Consider the following 6188-nt stretch of genomic DNA (forward strand, 5'->3'; position numbering starts at 1 on the left):
TCCCAAAATGTTCTCTGACTTCAACATGAATACTCTGCATGTCTATGAGATGCTACAAATGTGAAAACCAATATAAGTTACATTTACTCTGTCAAGGAGGAAAATAAAGTAAGCTCACGTTTAGCCTTAAAGTGCAGCCAGGTTCATTTTGAGTATCTTCTTTCAGGACTACAACCTACATCGTCTACTCATTTATCAACTATAAATCAACACAAAGCGATAACAGTAGTAAAGTGGTGAGGTCTGTGTATCCCTTAAAGTGGCTCACACACTTTAGTTTATTTTAAGTTGAAAACAGGAGGATGCCATGTTAACCCATGTGTAAAAATACACACACTAGAAACACATGCCTGCTTCTTCTTTCTTTTTTTTTGCTTCCCACTGCTATCCAGCTGAACGGGCTGTTCTGGGCTGCCAGCTGGGCTGCCAGCTGGGCCCTGTGTGCACCTCATGAGGGAGAGGAAGACACAGCCAGACACAGGCAGAGCATTCAGGCTTGCACCACAGTCCTTTTCAACCCGCCTCACAGCACTGATTTCAGCCAGGCGGAGATAGCAGGGGGGAAAAAGGAGGAAAGAGGAAAAGAGGAAAAGTGACAGAACAGCTCATCTACTACAATGGGAGTGTAACAGTACAAAGCAAAATCAAAGAAACACACACATAAACAGTATTTTATTTGTACTGTGTGAGCATCTAATTATAATCTTCATTCAGATTCACTGCAGGTCAGAGGCCCCTGGTTTAATAAAGTGGTATGAATGCTCTCGAAAGACTCGCGCTCAACAATAAAATGATCTCACGTGACTAAATAAAATACGGCAGGCCTGCCTTTAATTTCACAAACACAGAACTGATTGCAACAAACCTGTTCACTGTAAAATACTGAGCTACAGCCATGGACTGGCTATTCACAGCTACTTACTTAGTGGTGTTGTCTCTGAAAAATAGAGGTATGGCTTTTAAAGTAAAGCTGACACTTAGATGTGTGTTAACATGCATGCAACAATAGTTATGTGTGATGAACATACAGAAAATGGAACTGAAAGTGAATATGAATTCTCACTTTTGCATTTGTCCCTACCTCAGTGATAAATATGTATGTCAAAGTTTCTGTCGTTTAGTGAATTAACAATAAAAATTGAGCAATTTCTTATCAAAGCCAAAGCCCAGATGCAGGAAAACAAAGCAGGGCTGCAAGAAAGAAAAAGGAAGAAATAAAGCGTACAGCATCTATAACTCAAAAGAAGTGTGCAAATGGTCTGTGAGTAAAAATAGAGAGGTAGGTACAACCCTTATAAGATGAGCAGCTGAAATGACATGATCTAACCCTGCTTTTAACATGCAACCAAAGTTTCTGTTTCAGGTGACTTAACATTGAGTGCTATTTTTGGATCACACATCTAAAAATGTGGGTGGGTTTGTGTGTGTATGTATTTAACCTTAAAATAGCTCTTCTATTTACTGAGTATCAAGGAAAAAACACAGAAGACAGCTCTCGTGAGCAGTGCATACAATGTTGTCTTGCAAGAGGCGCAGATCTGCATAGTGATCTGAGCTCTCGGCCTGTGGTTGTTGATGAGATGCTATCTCTAGCTACAGAGTATGAGGGCGTGGAAGTGGACTGAACAGTATGTGGATTCTAATTTATTCAGTCGGTCCCTGCTGGGCAGCTAATACTAACCAGCTGTCTGCGGATATCAGGCTAATGTCTTCTCAACACAAACAGTCCAGATGATTGAGTGAGCCCACTTTTAGTTTCTGCTCGGTCTGTGTTCAGTGTTTTTGTGTGCACCTAGGTGATGACACAGATTTTAATGGAGTATCACAAGTGTTTCATGCAACGTGGGTATTCATCTAATGCAACTGAATGATTAAGAATCAAATACAAATCAGCTGCATCCATACAAGGTACAGTACAGCTAGCTAGATATAGCTTTACAACAGTCTGCAGACATTTATTTACCAATAAACTGCTTCCCCCTACCGTTAATAAGAAGCCACATAAACTGAGGACGGAAATACGTCTAATCCACCAAGTCATAACATTTAAAATCCAGAAGGTAATCAGGTCTTTTCTATACATTTTTTTTAATTATTAATTAAATTTGATTAACACTGAACATGAGGATAGCTGTTACTTGGGAAGAAGAGCAGGTAATTCACTAACCACAGAAACACTTGCTCAGTATCTTTGGGGACGATACTGAACCCTTAATTGCCCCTGATGCATCCATCAGTGTGACACAAATGAGCTTAATAACTCCATAAAGCTCCAAAGAAGCAGTACATGCAACAAAATCCAGTTGTGCAAAGTTGAGGCCGATGCAGACTTGTCCAATTCGTTGGTTATTTGGCGGAAACATTATTTCCCCCAAAAGTAAACCGTTATCAAACGCCCGGGAACTTTTGAACTCTAATGAAACTAATGTATGAATTAGAGTCATCTCACCCACAGCACATGCACTGAAACACTAATCCACAACAGTTGGTGCCCTCGCCATTCAGTCTACATCAGTTGTCCAAAAACAGGTGTGTATGAGGGGTGTTACTCGCATCTCAGTCCAGATATGGAAAAAAACATCTGAACAGTAGTGATAGAGGGAGGTGCTAAAATCTATTCAGTTTGACATCTTTACTCTGCTTTATTGTCTTTAGTGGTTGATATTTATTATTATGGTGTAAGGGCCTAATAATAATATAATGTAATGTCATATACTTATATTAGCTGAGCTATGTGCATGGTAAATGGTAAATGGCCTGTATTTATATAGCGCTTTACTAGTCCCTAAGGACCCCAAAGCGCTTTACATATCCAGTCATCCACCCATTCACACACACATTCACACACTGGTGATGGCAGCTACATTGTAGCCACAGCCACCCTGGGGCGCACTGACAGAGGCGAGGCTGCCGGACACTGGCGCCACCGGGCCCTCTGACCACCACCAGTAGGCAACGGGTGAAGCGTCTTGCCCAAGGACACAACGACCGAGACTGTCCAAGCCGGGGCTCGAACCGGCAACCTTCTGATTACAAGGCGAACGCCCAACTCTTGAGCCACGATCGCCCCCTGTGCATGTCATTTATGTGTTTGTATTTGGGGGAGTGGGTTTGGTATTTGTTTATTGGTCACTTTTTTTGTGATCGCTGTTTACTTTTTTGATTGTTAAGTGCACTTTACAGTAAGTCGCTTCTTTCTTTGCTGATACAGGAAAGAAAGAATCTCTGTGAGACATTTTCCAGATAACATATCAGAGAAGTGGCACAGCCCAATCTTAGCCTCTCAGCAGCTTTTTAAGTTGTCCCTAAAGCCACAAAAGTATTAATGTTAAACAGATAACATAAGTTTTAATTACCATAAGTGATGAATGAAGTGGTTCCTGATATTATCAACACCACATAAATTAACAATCATAGCAATCTCCATATAGCGGTCTGTTTATCAGACAAATAAAGTACTTTATTGTGCATAAGCATCTGTAGTAAAACCAGCATTATGTATGTTACTGTGTAATGTGGAAGAAAACACATGCATAACATAATGCTTCCATAAAGTATAGCTGTGAATGTGCTGGCTTTCCTCCTCTTCTAATATAGCTGCTGATGGTTAATAGAACAAATATTTACATAAAGTCTAATCTTTTTTTTTGGCTTTGTTTTGTTCTTATCGAGCGCATGCACCGAATGCATTATATGCAACGAGCTTTGCTTCGTAATACTGGAGTTTCAGGAAATACAACAGGAACAATCAGCTGACTGATGGAAACTGTTCAAGCTCACAGACAGATAGACAGACAGTAGTCGTCAGCATTAAGTGAGAGGAATATGGCATATAACTTCTGGTCAGTTTGTGTTGACACAACTTGTCTCATTAAAGAACTGACAATGTGCAATGTTAACAGTGTAAAACAGAGCATAGAGGAAGCTGTAACACAGCACACACTCATTCTGATATATTGAAATCAGGGTCAGCGAAGTTAGTTTAAAAGGTTGAAGGGGTCCTGCAGGGCAGACTGCCTATGATTTAGAAAATAATAATAATAAAGTTATTCCAGGAAAGAACTTCATAACCTCCCTGGTTATTCCCTTGGCACGTGACTATAACAGTACAGCAAATACCTGCAGGGCATTTTGTAATAGCACTATAAGTTTCCGTCTTCTTGAAACAATGACAGCATGAAAGGCTCGTTAAAAGCACCGACAGCCTAATTCTAATATCTGCTGCTGATCTTATGAAGTTATTGACTTGTATATTAATATCACATATGCCTTCAGTACATGCTTGGCTATTTGACCTTTTATTCATGAGGTCCCCATCGCACTGCATAACATACGGAAGGACCGATCCGATCTGATAATGAGTGCATTGATAAGTATTAATATATGTCCATATTCTGCACTACAGTGACAACTGCAACATCTACACACAATCTGGCATGCTTAGCATTCACATTCATTTCCATGTGGATATAGGCAAAACTGCTACCTGTCAGCCTATTAAACCACACCTGTCCCTGAGCAGGCACTAATCTATTTCTCTCGATTAAAACGTGCGAAGCTCGCTAGCTCCAGTGTTCACTTACTGCTTCAGTTAGCCCTCACCAACCTGCCTAACGTTAGCTAATACAGCTATAGCAGTTATAGCCTCAAAGTCAGACCAAAATGTTTAATCGCACAGTGAACATTTCCCCAGACACTTCCGTCAACACGACACAATCAATGCAAACTCTTAGGTAAATGGGTTGCAAATAACTTTAAGATAAATCCGCTGCCTGGCCCCGCGATGGACAGAGTGTTCATACAGGCCATTACAGTATTATGGCTGGATAGCTAACGCCTGCTAGCCATGCTACTCTGGCACTTCCAACCAACAAACAGGTATATTTCCTCCTGACCAGGGAGACAGTCACGCTTAACCTCGAGTATAAATGCGTGCGCAAGTGCAAAACAGCTTACCTTGGTTCCCACTTTTATTTTTATTCCAACGGCGGCTGGCACAACATTGCACTTCCCAAATAACATCAGCAGACAACAGCATCCAGCCGAGCTGTAAACACAAGCCCAACCAACCCGCTGACAACCACACCGCGCATGCGTCTGTCACTGCTCCTCAGTCTATGCAGAAAGGAGGCGCTGGCTGGTGTGCAGCTTTGACTGATAACACGAGTCTGTTTTGTTTTGTTTTTTAAGTCAGGGCTCATCTTAAATGAGAAGTGTCAAACACACTGGGCCAAGTAGGAGTCTGTTCTCCATTTTTCAAAATAAATGCAGTTGCAAGTGGCGTGAATGTCTGTGCTTGGCTCTGGAGGTTTTTATGGTATAGATGGAGGTTTCCATATCTATTTCATAGATTTTCTTATCTATTTCATATCTATATCATATACAGTTGCTGCTGTCAGGTGAGAAAGTAGGTGTAATCATGAAATATTCAGGGTGTGCAACTACACATAGACTTCCTGTTGCTTTATTCTTGGATTTCAGCAGCTTCAAACACTAATGTTTCATTCTTTCATGACAAGGCAGACTGGGGTTTCACAGAAGTCCCAAGTTCTTACCTTTGAGTGCTCATTCCTTTTCTTAGTGTTGTAAACATATGTGGTGCTGATGCTGACCATATAACTCCTTGGCTTAATAGTACAATAGTTGGTACAGTCATAAAATAATGATATGTTCTCCTCTTGTATTAATTCATGCACTTCTACATAGAAGAACCTTTGTTTCCATATCTCCAAAAGTTGAGTCTGTTCATCTGGACGTAGCGTTTTCAGTGGGAGAAACGTTTCAACACATCCAAGTGACTTCTTCAGTCTCTTCAGTCTTTGTTTCCATAGTTCACACTCAAGTTAATCAAATGTAAACCCAGAATTTTGCAGTACTTCAGTGTAGATGGTGCCCAGGGGTATGTATAGAAGGGATGAATCGGTTGTACATGGTCCCTCTGAAACATGGTCCTCCTTCTCTAGTTGCCTGCACCCCAAATGCATTGGACTAGAGTACAATCCCACCACTGGATGAGAGCACAGATAGGACCATTAACGCAAGTACTTTACTCAGGTTTTATGTAGTTATACTTCATTTAACTATTTCCATGCACTTTATATTTTGAGTGCAATTATAGATCAAGTTACAGAGCAATATATCTGTAATTAAAATCATCAACAGCTGCAATGTTAAAGATACATACACAT

The 6188-nt window shown here is 40.7% G+C and overlaps 1 protein-coding gene across 2 annotated transcripts in view; it reads right to left on the reverse strand.

The window, feature by feature from the left end:
- The window catches only part of rabgap1 (RAB GTPase activating protein 1), a 77049-nt gene extending 71935 nt beyond the window's left edge, over positions 1 to 5114 (reverse strand). For both annotated transcript variants that reach the window (XM_026174139.1, XM_026174138.1), the window contains exon 1: positions 4957 to 5114. The gene's annotated coding sequence lies outside the window, so the exon portion shown is untranslated. The remainder of the gene's footprint in view (positions 1 to 4956) is intronic.
- Positions 5115 to 6188: the final 1074 nt, after the last annotated feature.

The sequence above is a fragment of the Astatotilapia calliptera genome, chromosome 7 (genome assembly GCF_900246225.1).
Source record: "Astatotilapia calliptera chromosome 7, fAstCal1.2, whole genome shotgun sequence".
NCBI lineage: Eukaryota > Metazoa > Chordata > Actinopteri > Cichliformes > Cichlidae > Astatotilapia > Astatotilapia calliptera.